General features: G+C 36.6%; 1 protein-coding gene and 1 long non-coding RNA gene across 8 annotated transcripts in view; one reads left to right on the top strand and one right to left on the bottom strand.

Annotated features, from left to right (window-relative positions):
• Positions 1-15,901, bottom strand: part of EIF4E (eukaryotic translation initiation factor 4E) — a 109,175-nt gene that overhangs the window by 19,179 nt on the left and 74,095 nt on the right. The gene's annotated exons all lie outside the window — the stretch shown is intronic.
• Positions 1-15,901, top strand: part of LOC111093694 — a 31,650-nt gene that overhangs the window by 10,855 nt on the left and 4,894 nt on the right. The window contains exon 2 of the long non-coding RNA XR_005382791.1: positions 11,887-12,065. This is a non-coding gene — a long non-coding RNA (uncharacterized LOC111093694). The remainder of the gene's footprint in view (positions 1-11,886; positions 12,066-15,901) is intronic.

Here is a 15,901-nt window from a genome sequence, read left to right as displayed (position 1 = left end):
GAATTTAAATTGAACCAGCAAAACAATATATGCTCACATTAACAAGATTATGTAAATCAGAGATGAAGGATCTAAAAGATCTCTTAGTGGATAGTTGGTAAATATTCATTTTACAAAATAGATTTTTCTTAACAACATGACATATGTAGGAACTAATATCTACTAGCCAATGAATAGTCACTCACAGCAGAGGCTATGTCTTGATTTTGCTCACAACTATAATGCCAATGAGCAAAGTGCTATACTCCATAGGAACTTATTGTCTTGATTTCTTAAGTAGTAAATTTAAATGTTTACAAAGCAATTAAGACCCTAAAATTTACAGAGTAGTCAAGGTCTTAAAATCACCAAACATTTTTTACCAGCATATTTCCATCAGAGTCAATTTACAACTTCATAGAATTACCAAATGCCATTCCTTACCCCACCAGCTTAAAATTAATGACAGTTTCCAGAGGCAGTCTCAAAGGATCAAGAAAATAGGGAAGTTAGGGACTAAGTGGGCCTAGGGCGACAGGGTACTACCAGAGGTGTGAACCTCAAAACTCTATATAAAAATCCCTCAGAGGTCCTTGGCTAGGCTAGTTCCTAAGCTGCGATGTTCAGAGTTCAACTCTGGATAGTCTAGAAGAGAACAGCTGAGCCAAGACTTCAGAGGCTGAATACCACAGGGAAAATGGTTCAGATCCAGACACAGTAGGTGAGTGAAAATCCTCAGCTTTCAGATGAAATCCTAGAAAGGCCATGCCCTAGGAATCAGGGGAAATATATCTGCCTAACAAATCCTAAAACCAATCATTGACAGGATCAAGGTAATCTACCTATAAATTAAGTGCCTCCAAGAACCAAACTCTACATTCTTCAGAAGAGAACATAATCGGGATCCCTGGCTGGCGCAGCGGTTTGGCGCCTGCCTTTGGCCCGGGGCGCGATCCTGGAGACCCGGGATCGCATCCCACGTCGGGCTCCCGGTGCATGGAGCCTGCTTCTCCCTCTGCCTGTGTCTCTGCCTCTCTCTCTCTGTGACTATCATAAATTAAAAAAAAAAAAAAAAAAAAAAAAAAGAAGAAGAGAACATAATCCTCTGTCTCTATGAATGTTATTTACCTACCAAACAAACATTACTAGACATACAAAGAATTTTAAGTCACTAATGATCAAGAAATTAACCTATTCACAGAAAAACATCCAGACACGACCAAAGTAATGGGAGTTTATAATTATGATTACTATGGTAAAACAGCAAAGACAAAATAACCAAGATTACTATAGTAAAATGAAGACAGAAAAAAGGATTAAAAAAAATGGGGAGTATTTGAAAAGAAAACAAATCTTAAAAAAAAAAAAAGACATTATGGAACTGCCAAGTATAATGCCTGAAATTAAGAGTTCACTGAATGAGGCACCTGGGTGGCACAGTTGGTTAAACCATCTGACACTCAGTTTCAGCTCAGGTTGCGATCTCCTGTCATGAGATTGAGGCCCACGTGAGGCTTCATGTTCAGCACAGAGTCTGCTAGAGATTCTCTCGCCCCCTGGTCCCTTCTGTTCATGCTCTCCCTCTCTCAAATAAATTAATTTTTTTTTTTTTTTTAGAGAATTCACTGAATGGGGCAGCCCAGGTGGCTCAGCGGTTTAGTGCCACCTTCAGCCCAGGGCCCAATCCTGGAGACCCAGGATCGAGTCCCACGTCGGGTTCCCTGCATGGAGCCTGCTACTCCCTCTGCTTGTGTCTCTGCCTCTCTCCTCTCTCTCTCTCTCTCTCTCTCTCTCTGTGTTTCTCATGAATAAATAAAATCTTAAAAAAAAAAAAAAGAATTCACTGAATGATTAACAACAAATTCAAAGACAGGTGAACTCAAAGACAGTCAACAGAAAATATTCAAATAAATACAGAGAAAAAAATAGATGGTAAGAAACACTGTGGAAGATGGTTATAAAAGTCTAAGGACAAGAAGAGAGAATGGTACAGAAGCAATATACAAATAACGACTAAAATTTATCAAATCTCATCGGAAACTCAAAGTCATAAATTCAAAAAGCTGAAGGAACTCCAAGCAGTAAAATACAAACAAAACAAAACAAACAAAACAATACAAACAAACTATATCTGGGCACATCAGATTCAAACTATTGAAAATTCACAAAAGTCACATCAAAAGCAGTTAGGAAAGGGACAGGAACACAGACACACACACTATGGAAGCCATTAAGACAACAGAATGACATCTCCATTCTGAAAGAAAAACTGTCAGCCTAAAATTCAGTGCCTAAAAAAATAAAAATAAAAATAAAATAAAAAAATAAAATTCAGTGCCTAGGAAAAATATCCTTCATAAATGGAGAAATATGCAGATGCACATAGGCAGACACAACCTCTCCTCCATCAACACATACACATAAGTTGAATATAAGAGGAACACCAAAGGAAAAGTCTTCAGGCTAAAGGGGAAAAAATGAAGCCCACATTATATGAAAATGCAAAAAAGAACAAAAAGCACTAGAAAAGTTAAACAGGTAGACCAGTATGTAAAAGACTATGAACAGTTTATTTTTTTAAAGGTTTCATCTATTTATTCATGAGAGAGACAGAGACACAGACAGAGGGAGAAGCAGGCTCCATGCAGGGAGCCCGATGTGGGACTCGATCCCTGGACTCCAGGATCAGGTCCCAGGATGAAGGCGGCGCTAAACGGCTGAGCCACCCGGGCTGCCCTATGAACAGTTTACAAAGGAACAATGAATGATGATGTCTTATGGATTTGTAAGGTGGAGTGTACAGCATATTCTTCCTCCAAAGGTTAAGTACTACAAATTCTCTTATTTATCTAAATTAAAAGACAAGTAATATTTACTCATAAGTTCCAAATCCTCAGTACAAACCACACTTTCACAACATTTATTTAAATAGTTTATGTCAGCAGCACATAAAAACAATGGATTAATTACAGTATGAATAATTATAAGTTTCACGAGGTCAAAAACGTCACCTGCCAACTCAGTATTTTCCCTTTCTTTTGTATTACTCCACTCTTTTCACAATGAGGAGAATGATGAAAAACTTAGATGATATCAAAGATCTCTGGACACATAGGAACTAAAAGCAGATAGTAACTCAGGAAAAAGTATACTCAGTTCCTAAAATTTAAAAGCTTCTTTTGAATTAAAAGTCCTACCTTAATGTTTTAGTCTTAACATTGAGAATCTATATTTTCTATTTTTCTTATAACTAAAATAAAAATAACTATTCAACTTTAAAGTTGCAAAATTTTTCAGTGTTCACTTTTAATATTATACAAATATGCTAGATGTTAAGATTAATACTCTAAAAACACTCTAAAAATATTTATTTTAAGAGATTATCATCTTTTCAGTATTTAAACCTTTCTTTTAATGTAAGCAGTGGACATTTATTTTAGCCTTTTAAGTTGCCATCTGCAATTTTAATAGTCTCCTGTTCAAATTTTTAAAGATTTTTTTTTAATTTTTAAAGATTTTATTTTTATTTTATTTTTTATTTTTTAAATATTTTATTTATTTATGACAGATACAGAGAGAGAGAGAGAGGCAGAGACACAGGCAGAGGGAGAAGCAGGCTCCATGCACCGGGAGCCCGATGTGGGATTCGATCCCGGGTCTCCAGGATCATGCCCTGGGCCAAAGGCAGGCACCAAACCGCTGCGCCACCCAGGGATCCCTAATTTTTAAAGATTTTAAAAGAGAGTTTTGAAAGAGGAAGAACACACCTGCATGGAGGGGAGGGGCAAAAGGAGAGGGAGAGTGAGTCTTATGTGGGGCTCGATCTCACAATCCTAAGATCATGACCCGAGCCAAACCAAGAGTCAGATATTCAACCGACTGCATCACCTAGGCGCCCATCATGTTCAAATTTTAACTTATGAATTTCTTAAACTCTGTTAATAAACCAACAGTAGTTTTAATAGCCAATTATTTCCAAGATAGAATACTCTAATACTCAAATACTCTATAAAAATACTCATTCACACAGCACAAACCAAATCTAATAAAATTTTTAGAAATCACTTCATGATGGCATTTACTTATGAAAACATTAATATTAAAAACCACATATAAAAGAGCACATTAAAAAAAATCATATTGGGATGCCTGGGTGGCTCAGTGGTTGGTTGAGGGTCTGCCTTTGGTTCGGGGCATGATTGTCTCTGCCTCTCTCTCTCTCTCTCTCTCTCAGTCTCTCATTAATAAATAAAATATTTTTTAAAAAGTCCTATTTTCTTGGCATACATTTCTTCTTTAGGCCATATTTTGTTATGACCATCTACTTGTCTAATTCATTTTTTTAAAGATTTTATTTATTGATTTGGCACAGAGAGCGAGCCCAAAAACAGGGAGAGCAGCAGAGGGAAAGGAAGAAGCAGACTCCCCACTGAGCAGGAAGCCCAATGTGGGGCAATGTGGGGCTCAATCCTGGAACCCTGGGATCATGATCTGAGCTAAAGGCAGATGCTTAACCAACTGAGCCACCCAGGTGCCCCTCACCATTCATTCATTTTTTAAGTTTATTTGAGAGAGTTAAGAGAGAGCACAGGTGTGCATGGGCAGAGAGCAAAAGAGAAGCAGACATCTCCCTGAGCAGGGAGCCCCTGTAGGGCTTGATCCCAGAACCCTGGGATCATGACCCAAGCCAAAGGCAGGCAGACTCAAACAATTGAGCCACTCAGGCACCCTCAACCAATCCATTCTGAATCAGCAGAAATTTAAACCAAAATCTAAACCAAAGGGCAGCCCAGGTGGCTCAGCGGTTTAGTGCCGCCTTCAGTCCAGGGCATGATCCTGGAGACCCAGGATCGGGTCCCATGTCAGGCTCCCTGCATGGAGCCTGCTTCTTTCTCCCTCTGCCTTTCTCTCTCTGTGTATCTCTATGAATGAATAAATAAAATCTTAAAAAAAAAAAAACTAAACCAAAAATTTATCATTCATCTTTAGTTTCTTGCAACCAGGTTGTAAATTATTGCAAAGAAAAAAAACCTTGAGACTCTTGAGGCATCACTGCTAGGAAGAGGGCCTGCTGCCATCCTCTCTGTCAATTTCCTTCAACTTACTATTTTGTTATATTTTCGTTCTTTTTGATGGCTAAGTAATATTCCATTGTATATGTATTTATAAATGTCTTCTTTATCCATTCATCATTGTACATGTATTTATAAACGTCTTCTTTATCCATTCATCAGTCAATGGACATTTGGGCTCTTTCCATAATTTGGCTATCGCTGATAATGCTGCCCAAAACATCGGCTGCATGCATTCCTTTGAATCAGTATTTTTTTTTTTATCCTTTGGGTCAATACCCAATAGTGTAATTGCTGGATAATACCATAATTCTATTTTTAAATATGGAACCTCCATACTGTTCTTCAGAGTGGCTGCACCAGTATGCATTCCCACCAACAGTGCAAGAGGGTTCCCCTTTCTCCACATCCTCTCTAACATCTCGTTTCCTGTGTTGTTAATTTCATTTTTTAACCTAAAAAACAAACTATAGTTGTATAACATATTTCAGGTGGGCAGAATGGAGAGCACAAAGCCATGAGATGCTGCAATGTTTAATTAGAAGATGGTAAGGAACCAATGAGGCTGAAAGAGAGGGCTCATGAAACCAAAGGTAGACTAAAATAGTAGGCTGAAGGAAAACTGTGAAAGGCCTCAAAGATCCAGCCAAAAGCATACTTTTCATCTTGTGAATAAAGGAAATCATTCATTAATAAATGAAAGTGATTAAAGACTGATGACAAGTAAGGGAATAGAAAAGACAACCATTTTAAGTGCAAAATATTAAACCTGGTTTTGGATTTGCTGAGTTTATGAGGTTCAAATAAAAATGTAGTCCTATAATCAATTTAGTGATTCCAGAGCTCAGTAACTGTCACAGCAAAAGAAGAAAGCTGAAAAAAAAAAGTAGAGCAAGGGTGGGGTAAGTCTAACAATTAGCTGCAAAGAATCTCAGGCAGTTTTTGAATATTGCTACATCTCAGAATGCAGTAACATTCTGCAAAAGCCAACACATGTATCAAACACAATACTAAATTTGTTGGACAATCCTAGTATTATAAAGCTAAATACTTCCAAGATATAGTATCATTTCTTTAATCTGACCAAAGTTTAGATTCTTCCTTCTAGCCACCTTCAAATCTACAATGGTCAAATTCCAAAGCCATGGTGTGCTTTTCCATAGTTGTGGACACTCAAGATTTTTCATAAACTCTCAACCTAAACACACTTACACACTATCTCTTCTAGAAATAACAATGAGCCTTCCCCTCAGGACACCCAATTAGTATGTTTCCTTACTTCACTGAACAAATATTACTACTAAGAACTTCAGCACCCTGCCCCCCTCTACCCCTCACAGCTTTGGGACGTCACCTAAACCTTAATTTGAAGTAAGCAAAAATCAATAGTTCCCCTGGCACTAATAAGGGTTAATTTTTTAAAGGATTATATTTATTCATGAGAGACACAGAGAGAGAGAGACAGAGACACAGGCAAAGGGAGAAGGAGGCTCCATGCAAGGAGCCTGATGTGGGACTCGATCCCAGGTCTCCAGGATCACGCCCTGGGCTGAAGGCAGGCGCTAAATGGCTGAGCCACCCAGGCGTCCCGAAAAAGGGTTAATTAAAGCAGTAACTCAAACCTAACTCAAACCACAGATTTCTGTTGGTTATAGTCTACAACCAGGGTAGGTATAGAATTAGAAAGTAAATACTCAGAAAACTTTATAACAATCTGAGAGTATTTTTGTACCGGTCAAAACTAATTACAGCACCTTCAGGCTCTTAGTTTTGTGATTTTTTTTTTATTTTTCTTTATCCTATTTCTATGATTTACAAAAACATTACATGAGGAATTGTTTAAAAACAAAGTAAAAAGAGTGCCTGGCTGACTCAGTCAGTAGAACACGTGCAACTCTTGATCCTGGGGCTATAAATTAAGAGTTCCACATTGAATGTACAGATTATTTAAAAAAATATATACAGACTTTACGGGATCCCTGGGTGGCGCCTGCCTTTGGCCCAGGGCGCGATCCTGGAGACCCGGGATCGAATCCCACGTCGGGCTCCCGGTGCATGGAGCCTGCTTCTCCCTCTGCCTAAGTCTCTGCCTCTCTCTCTCTCTCTGTGTGACTATTATAAATAAATAAAAATTAAAAAAAAAAGATTTAAAAAAATAAAAATATATATATAGGTTTTAAAAATAAGTAAATAAATAACTCACTCACTCACTCTCTACCAGAGTATGAGACACACTGGTTTTAGATCACATACTCTGGAGCCATGCTACCCAGGTTGGAATCCCAGCTCTGACATTCAGTTTTATAATTTCAGGTAAGTTCAGCAAAGCACCAAATAAAGGATAATACCCTATTTTCAATAACACTTCCTTACATTATTTCCTCTTTCTTGCTTCTATTTTTTTAGTTGAATTAGAAAAGATCATTTGTGGCTTTAAGAGAAATGTAAATGCTATTATAGCAAAGACAGTTGCAATTATCTGTACAAGTTACTCATCCAAGATTTCTAGAAACTGAAGGCACTACATACATTAAATAAAGATATGGAATAATGAGAAGAGTAAGCAAATAAGAACAGAAAAGAATGCTGCTTTATGACTTTTAAAGTGGTAACACCCACCCCCACACTTCATTCAAACAATGAGTTTTTACTTGATAGGTAACATTTACCAAGCAGCTACTACCAAACAGTGTGCTACGTATTTTTTTATATACGTTATTTCAATATTTATATAACTTCAACATATTCAATCTTTCAATTCTGTGAAACTACTAATGCTCCCTGCTCTTCAGATTTAAGTGCTGCAAGTTAAATGGCCTAGCTGTCTTCTACATTTGAATCCAGGACTATCAGGGTTCACAGCTAGATATACTATATGTCCTGGTTTTACCTGCTTATTGTTTCACTGTATCAGCAGAACCTTCCTTCACTCCCAGAAGTACTCAGAGGTGGATAATAAGTTTTATATGGTTATTGAGGTACTCTTTCCAGGCCGCATAACCCTACTGTATTGTACTATGTTTTGTGCCACAGCCTTAGACTCAACACCTTCACTATCTTGCAAATGCATGCCACTGCCAATAAACTAGAAAAAAGGGATGAATGGTACAGCTCACACTCCCAACACACACACACAAAATCCCACTAAGAAAAAAATCAAGTAAATGTCAATGACCAATTATAGAGTTTATATTATTATACAAAACAGCATACTAAAAGCCTATATATATATATGTATATATATAAGATCAAATATCTCAAATACTGGCAAATACTAAGATCTGTGAACAGACCTCAAGAAGCATTCTTCTTTTTGGTCTCCAAACATTCAGTTCCCAGGTCTCTTTTTAGCAAACAATGCATTTCCCCCAGCACCCACCCACATGTCAATTAGTATAATTAATTAACTAATACACAAGAACAAGTAGTCTTACCACTTGCCTTGTAAAGAATTTTTTAAAAAGGTGTAAACTTTGAAGGTTACCACAAATGATTAAATCAATAGTTTTGGTTGTTAAAGTAATACCAGCTAATCTGGCATCAGTCATCACAAAAGTGGAGGCTGGATTTTGCAGATCTTCTTCCTTATCTGTAATAAAGAATCAAAATAGTGACCTTCATGCTCTAAAAAGTTGAAGTAGAAAAAACATGCAGATTTAGCAAGATACAAACCTTTTAAGCTTAAAGCACTGGCTCTAATGGAGAAATTTTTTCCACATTAACGGACTGGGAGACCCTATATATCAATTCTGATTTAAAAGAGTACAAAAGTACTTTTCAATTGATGTAAAATGACGACAAAAAATACTGGAAGCTGAGCTATAGAGGGGAAGAGCTATGATGATTTGTACAAATTGTGTCAAAGCTATAAGTACTGCAAAATTTAATAGCTGTTCAACCTATTTAAGTAAGAATAACCTAATTACATGACTAAAATTAATGACTGGCACTAAATTTTTCAGTGAACAGAGTTGATTAAGGTTGCTCCTCTATAGCTAAAAATGGATATTTCTGGACAGACAGCAAAATATACTTAACCACATTTTACTAATATAAAAAAAAAAATCCCTACAGGCCACACTTAAATTTCTGATTTTCTAGAATACAATTCTTAAAACTTGGATGCACATATCTTTAACTCTTTACTAGAAAGACTTGTAGGCATCTTGTTTCATTTAAAATAATCTGTCAAACCTGTCAACCAGGGTGCCTGGGTGGCTCAGTTAAGCATCTGCTCAGGTCAAGATCCCAGCATCCTGCTCAGCGAGGAATATGCGACTCCCTTCCCCTGCTCTTGCTCACGCGCTCTCGCTCTTTTCTCTTTCCCCCTCCCAAATAAATAAAATCTTTTAAATAAATTAAGTAATCCATCAACCAAATTACTCTGTGTATCTTATGGAGCCTAAGAGAAGATCTCAAATTCAGAAAGTGTGATGATAGAGACATTTTTTTTTTTAAAGATTTTGTCTTTTTACTCTATGATGGTTTTTTTTTTTTTTAATTTTTATTTATTTATGATAGTCACAGAGAGAGAGAGAGAGGCGCAGAGACACAGGCAGAGGGAGAAGCAGGCTCCATGCACCGGGAGCCCGATGTGGGATTCGATCCCGGGTCTCCAGTATCGCGCCCTGGGCCAAAGGCAGGCACCAAACCGCTGCGCCATCCAGGGATCCCATGATGATAGAGACATTAAGAAATAAAAGAGAATGATAACAAGGCTAATGAATAATTTAAATGTCAGTGTTATTTAAACCAAAGGCTACCAGAAGACTCATATTTTACAATAACTAAGGAAATTTATAGAAGTTGAACATTACACAAAATAAAAAAGTGCTTCAAATAACATTAAAATGTTAGGTAGGACAAGCATTTTCACTTCACAAAATTATACTGGTTCCAGTAGCATGGCAATTTCTATTTCAATTATTCTTTAAAGCTTTATAATTACAAAATGAAGGCAAACATTTAAAAGAACTTAACTGCTGATTCTTTTTAAGTTTATTCCTTTTAAAATTATAACTAAAATTTAATGACAATGATTAAATATTAGTTTTTAAAAAAACAATCTTTACAGTCCCAGTTAAACAAGTAAGCAGCTGCTTTCTTTTTACAGCTGAAGTTTCTAAATTCTACATGTTTTTAAAAAGTTCTATAATGTCAACTACTAAAATTGTGATATAAACTATAGTCTTGGGGGATCCCTGAGTGGCGCAACGGTTTGGCGCCTGCCTTTGGCCCAGGGCGCGATCCTGGGGACCCGGGATCGAATCCCACATCGGGCTCCCGGTGCATGGAGCCTGCTTCTCCCTCTGCCTGTGTCTCTGCCTCTCTCTCTCTCTTTCTGTGTGTGTGACTATCATAAATAAATAAAAATTAAAAAAAAATAAAATAAACTATAGTCTTGGGACACCCGGATGGCTCAGCGGTTAAGCTCTGCTTTCGGCTCAGGGAGTGATCCTGGAGTTCAGGGATCCAGTCCTGCATCAGGCTCCCTGAGGGGAGCCTGCCTTCTCCTTCTGCCTATGTCTCTGCCTGCTCTCTCTCTCTTATGAATAAATAAATAAAATATTTAATAAATAACTATAGTCTTTTTAAAAATAATCTCTACACCCAATCTCTACGCTCAAATTTATGATCTTAAGATCAAGAGTCACATGCTCTACCAACTGAGCCAGCCAGATACCCCAAAATAATAGTTTTAGTAAGAAAATTAGAATTGTCCTTTCATACTTCAAGTATTTAAATTATCTTCCAGAAGACATCAACCTTTATTTCTTTAAAAAATTAGGGAATGAGGGACAGTTTCAAATGTCCCCAGGTTTACAGAGTAGGTTATATACTTCCTCTTACTGAGCTTAAGTTAATGAACTATCAAGCTTCCAAATATAAGACCTATATTCTTTAAATCAGTAACTATACTTCTAAGATTTCTTCAAAGTATCAGGGCACTAACAATTTTGCATATTTCCTGTTAGGAAATAAAAGTAGAGTCAACATGTATCAAAAGATACAACCAACAAATAAGAGATATATTATGGTGTTCACAATTTAGACATTAAATGTGATACTTAGAAAATTATTTTAAAATGCTAATGTAAATATAGGAAAAGGTAGATTACAGAACTGTTTAAACAAGGAGCACTTTACTTTTTTGGTAGATGTACTTTTTAAGAAGTCATAAATAAACTGTGGGACATCCACACAATGCAATATTGTTCTGCACAAAAAGAAATGAGCTATCAAACCATGAAAAGACATGGAGGAACCATAAATGTATATTACCAAGTGAAAGAAGCCAATTTGAAAAGACTACATGCTGTATATGATTCCAACAATGACATTCTGGAAAAGGCAAAACTATAGAGGCAGTAAAAAAGATCAGTGGTTGCCAGGGATGAGAAGGGACAGATGAATAAGCAGAAAACAGAGGATTTTAGGCAATGAAACTACTCCCATATGATACAATGGTAAATATGTGTCATTATTTATTTGTCCAAACCCAAAGATTATATAACACCAAGAGTGAACCCTAATGTAAACTAAAGGCTTGAGACAACAATGATGTGCCAATGTAGGTTCATTCGGTGTAACAAATGTGCCACTCTGGTACGGGATGTTGTCTGGGGGCGGCGAAGGCTGTGCATATAGTAACATAAGTATACCAGAACCCTATCTTCCTCTCAATTTTGTAGTGAATCAATAAAAAAATATACAAAAAAAAATTTTTTTGTAGTGAATCTAAATCTGCCCTAAAACATACTCTTATTTAAAAGCAAAAGTGGGGCAACCTGGGTAGCACAGTCGGTTAAACCTCCAACTCTTGATTTTGTCTTAGGTCAGGATCTCAGGGTCCTGAGATGGAGCCCTGCAATGGACTCCAGGCTCAGCGTGGAGTCCGCCTGAGATTCTCTTTCCTGCCTCTGCCTCACCCCATCGCTCATGCGTGTGTGCCCGTGCATGCTCTCAAATAAATAAACCTTAAAAAAAGGAAAAGAGGTACAAAGAAGAGATAAGGTAAGAAAAAAGGGTCCACAAACATGTAAACCAAAATATTACCAAAGAAAACCTAGTTGTTGGGATTACAGATGATTCTCATTTCTTCACACGTGTCTATAGGTTCTGAATATATTACAACAAATATTATACAAAATTATAAAATATATTAAACCAAATATATACTTGAGTCTACTGGACTGCTCAGTTTGTGATCTGTCAGTCCCATTACAGCAATACATTATTTTTTATAACATTTATTTATTTATTCATGATAGACAGAGAGAGAGAGAGAGAGGGAGAGAGCAGAGACCCAGGCAGAGGGAGAAGCAGGCTCCATGCCGGGAGCCCGATGTGGGACTGGATCCCAGGACTCCAGGATCGCGCCCTGGGTCAAAGGCAGGTGCTAAACCGCTGACCCACCCAGGGATCCCTGCAATACATTTTTAAAAGTTAACCTTGTTCAGTATTTTCTCATTCACATTTTCTCCTCCTCTTCAAAAATTTACTGCCAATTCTCATTTATTTACTCTTTCAAATAAACTTTACAATCATTTTACAAAGTAGGGGCTTGCAAACTTTTTCTATAAAGGGTAAGGAGAGTAAATATTTTAGGCTGGTGATCTATCACTTATTCTGTTTTGTTTTACAACTCCAAAACACATACTTAGCTAGCAGGCCACACAAGAGTAGCCTTAAGGCCAGTTGTGGACCTCAGTATATAGTTCCCCATCAAACTGCAAAGATTTTGGTATTTTGATTCAAAATATACTGAACTTAAGCACTAAATTCAAAATTAACATTTTTCCAGTATCAATCTTTTCCAAAAGCAAATGACTTTATTAAAGCCATCACATTCCTCAGTAGAATTATACAGCCTTCATTTAGGAATCCTGCAAATTACTAACTAGGCTTATAATTTCTGAACACCTGAAGGCATTGGCACTTGGGCACATGAATATGGCAAATTACTTGCTGCCACTTTTACCTAGTTTCAGAAAAAATGTAATACTGTGTTCTATAATCAGAATGCAACAATAAGTTACTTTTTAAAGGGTCCTCAAGCTAAGTGTTTTGTTTTGTTTTGTTTTTTTGCTATTCAGTAATTCAGTAACTTTAAACTCAAAGGTGAGGTAGGTTAAGCACTCCGCAGTGTCTGACATGATAGGTACTCAAATGCTTGACTAAATGAATAATCTGAATTTTATTCCCTCTCAAAATCCCACTAAAACTATAACATTTTTTTTCCAAGTCCACAACTATGGGAAGAGCAGGGGAAAAAAAAAGAGCTGGAACACAGACAAGTGGTTACTGATCGATGTACACTGCTAGATCCTAAAGTCTCACCCACCTTAAGAACTGGGGGTGAATGGGAAATAAAAAAGAACTGGAAGTGAAGGAAGGAGGTAAATTAAAGAGAACGAGGCGAAAGCTATTTGAAAAATAACTAGATCCTTCAATTCCCTCCTTCTACCTTAACAGGACTGCTCCACTGAGGTCAAAAATAGAAAATAAGCAACTTGGAGGGAACAGGCAGGGTAAAGAAAATGCCTTCAAAAATATGTACCTATATATATATATATCCTCAAAAGGTTAAAAATGTTGCATCCCAGTCATAGGAAGCTATAAAATGAACATTCAGAAAAGAGAGACAGAGACAGAGAGGGAAGATATCTGGAAATTAAAATTATGACAGAGAAGACTGGAAAATAAAATTCCTCAGAAAATAAAAGATAGAAAATGTAAGCAAGAAATCAGAACTATGCTAGAAGATCCAGTATCTGAATAACTGTTTTTTTTCTTTTTTAAAATTTTATTTATTTATTCATGAGAGCCAGAGAGACAGAGAGAGAAAATGTAAGCAAGAAATCAGAACTATGCTAGAAGATCCAGTATCTGAGTAACTGTTTTTTTTTTTCTTTTTTAAAATTGTATTTATTTATTCATGAGAGCCAGAGAGAGAGAGAGGCAGAGACAATCAGAGGGAGAAGCAGGCTCCATGCAGGGAGCCCAATGCAGGACTTGATCCCAGAACCCCGGGATCATGCCCTAAGCGAAAGGCAGACGCTCAACCACTGAGCCATCCAGGCATCCCTGAATAACTGTTTCAAAGAAGAAAAAAAAGGGAAGGAAAAATCACAAATTAGATAAATCTAAAGGGATGAATAGGAGTGCAATGACAAAAATGTGCAATGAGTACCTAGGCACAGTGGATGAAAACACCCATGTTAAAGCATGTCATTGTGAAATGGGAACAAGAAAAATTTCTGGGGGCAAAGTAGAACTGGACCAAAAGAAAAAGAAAAAAAGAAAAAGAAAAAGAAAAAGAAAAAAAAGAAAAAGAAGTTGCCATTAGAATAATATCTGACTTAACAGCTACAACAAAAAATGACCTTGAATAATGACTTTAAAAAATTCTGAAGAAAAGAATTCTACACCCAGCCAGATATGATATTGTTTAATAGGCAAGATCTCAAAAATATTTAAGTCTCATTTATCTTTTCTCAAAAAACTTACTGGAGATATGATCTACCAAAATGAAATAAGAAACCAAATAAGAAAATAAGGGCCACAGCAAATGGACAGGCACACCAAGGAAGTCAGATGAGAGGGAATCACGAGTATAGTCAAAGACAGGTGTGCACCAGATATAGAGAGCAACATCCAGATTGGAGCAATGTGATTCAGGCTACATTCTTCAACTGATGGCTGTAATGATCAAGATGCTTATTATTCTATCCTTAAAAAAACAAAACATTGAATCCCATGGTTTGTTTGGCCCAGACTTCTATCTATACTTAACTCAGCTTAACCTGGTGTCAACAAAGCTCCATTTCTCTCCTTTGTGCCGCCCTTCTCCCTGAAACAGCTACAAATGTCACACCAAGTGAGTTCAACTTTAACCTACTCTTAAAATACATAAAGCATCTTACTTAATTGAAGGTTCTTTGCTTGGTCAACACCAGGCAAAGAACAATTGTGGAGTCCTATGTTTCCCAGAACATGTTCATGATCTTGCCAAATGATTTCCCCAAATGGGGCTTTAGTAGAGATTCTAAGAAGCTGAGACCATCATGAAGACATGATGTCTTAGGTGATGAATACACAGGTGTTCAGTTTATTTCTCTAAAACTTATTTTTATGGTTTTTTTTTACATATAAATTATTCACAATTAGAAAAGGAGGGGTAGCTGTAAGAAAAAATTATAGCCTGATAGTCAACTATACAGTCACAGTGTTTTATCTAACCAGTAGAGTTTTTAAAATTTTCAATTTATTGCCAAAACATTTACCTTGCAGCTATACTATCTCACATATGGAATGATATAGGTGGAAGGCTACTGACCACAAATTATCAAATGGTGGGAATTAACCCAAATGTATAGAAATACATTATAGAAGTATGTTTAAGACCAAACCATGCAATACATAGCATCAGGAAAAAAAAGTGAAAGTTTTATACGCTGATATGCAATGCTCTAAAACACTATTATTGAGTGAAAAACATGACATGCCATAATAATGTATACGGCTGACTACCATTTTTTTTAAAAAGAATATATATCCTTTTGTTTGTATATATACAAATATCTATGGAAAGATAGGTAGTGACAATGCAGGCTGTCACTACAGATGATCCACCCAGATGGGATCAACTTGAGAAAGACTTCGCTATATAGTCTTTTGTACAAACTCTGAATTTCAAACAACATAAAGTACTACCTACTCAAAAAAAAAAAAAAAAATGTTCAACAACAACAAAAAAAAGGCCATAGGACAATTTTAATTATTGGTACAACAGCAAATAATTGCCTTTGAAAGTTTAAAATATAGACAGAAGTGGGGATCCCTGGGTG

Source organism: Canis lupus, chromosome 32, assembly GCF_011100685.1.
Source record: "Canis lupus familiaris isolate Mischka breed German Shepherd chromosome 32, alternate assembly UU_Cfam_GSD_1.0, whole genome shotgun sequence".
Lineage (NCBI taxonomy): Eukaryota > Metazoa > Chordata > Mammalia > Carnivora > Canidae > Canis > Canis lupus.
The sequence above is the reverse complement of the archived record's forward strand: the minus strand, read 5'-3'. Positions and strand labels throughout refer to the sequence as shown.